This window comes from Vulpes vulpes, chromosome X, assembly GCF_048418805.1.
Source record: "Vulpes vulpes isolate BD-2025 chromosome X, VulVul3, whole genome shotgun sequence".
Taxonomy (NCBI): domain Eukaryota; kingdom Metazoa; phylum Chordata; class Mammalia; order Carnivora; family Canidae; genus Vulpes; species Vulpes vulpes.
In genome coordinates, this window is record NC_132796.1 from 50821319 (window position 1) to 50822973 (window position 1655).

A 1655-nucleotide genomic window follows, 5' to 3' on the forward strand; every position below is an offset into this window, starting at 1 on the left:
ACACATAAAACGGAAACACGCGTTTCATGAAACAACACTAATCATGACCACATGAGATACTCTGTTTCATTCTTTTTAAAATACAAGTCATCCTGAATCTTTTTAAAATACAAGAGTCATCCTGAATCCGGGATCCCTGGGTGGCTCAGCGGTTTAGCGCCTGCTTTTGGCTCGGGGCATGATCCTGAAGTCCTGGGATCAAGTCCCATTTTGGGCTCCCGGCCTGGAGCCTGCTTCTCCCTCTGCCTGTGTCTCTGCCATTCTCTCTCTCTCTCTTAAATAAATCAATCTTTTTTTAAAAAAAAAAACTGAATCCAGTCACTGAATCCATGGCGTGGCTTGCTAATGAGTTGCAATCTGCAGTCTAAAAAAGACCATTCTGGGAGCTACAGATCACAGACTCAACTCTCCCACCTCCAAAGCCAGAGAAGGCTCTTGGGTTATGTAACACTGCCTCATTTTGAAAGAAAACGTGGGGACAGGACAGGTTTAGTCAACTGAGTTGATGGCAGGGCAGTAGAAGATTGGACCAGGGTCCTGAGGCCCATGGGGCCAAAGGGAAGCCTCTTGGTTGGGACTATCTACTCCTTTGAGGTGAGAGTGAGAGAGACCTCCAAATGCTGGGCCCTGAAGGTACCAGAGGACCAGGATGCCAACACTGAAGCCTAATTGGGTGTGGTCCATAACAGATCTGACAGGAGGGGACAGCCCTGACTCAAAGGCCTGCCTACTGGGGTGACCCTGGGAAAGTCACTTAATCTCGCTAAGCCTCCATTAGTTCATTTGTAAAATGAGGATGATCATGGTACCCACCTTAGAGTGGGCATTGTGAGGCCGTGATAATGTATGTAAAGTGCTTCATACAATCCCTGGCACAATAGTAAGTGTTTATTAAGTAGCAACTATTATGATTATCACTCACTGTTCATGCTACATAGCTCAAGTGAGGTCCCCACCTCCAAGACTTTTCCTGGGCTCCCCCAGCTGCCAAGAGAGTCTTCTGCTTTGTCACCACATATCTGAATGCTGCCCATGCTCCAAGGCCCAGCTCCAAAGTGAGCTCTTCCACAAAGCCATCCCTGACTGCCTCTCCACTGCCCATCAGTTCTTTTTCCTCCAGACCTCTCAACCTTCTGCCTGTCCATCTTAGTTGGCACTCACCACCTTCTAACCTTTGATTAGGACTATTGGTATGTCTCACCTCTCTAACTAGATGGGTAACTTCCCAAGTAGAGGACTGGCTGTTTCAAGCCCAGCTCACCACGGTGCCCCACCAGTGACGTTGAATGGATTTGTTGTCATTTCCACTGACTTCATCATCGAGCCCAGGGTACAGAAGACAATTGCAGATATGAGGTCAGAACCGTCATCATGACTCTGAGACCTTATGGAGACTGGGAGGTGGAGATTTACAGACATAATACTGGTTTTCAAAAAGGAGGAAAGGCAGACTTCAGTGCTATCAAGCCATTTGGCTTGGCCTGGAACCTTGACAAAATTCTAAAGAGAATTGTCCAGTGGCTGGTTGTCAGGAAACCTGCAAATGAAGCCGGGAGATGAGGAAGCAGTGCTTCATTTATGAACATGCCAGGGGCAGATAGGCCTCATTTTATTTTGTGTTAGCCTCTGGGGTGCAGCAAAGCTCTGACAAGGAC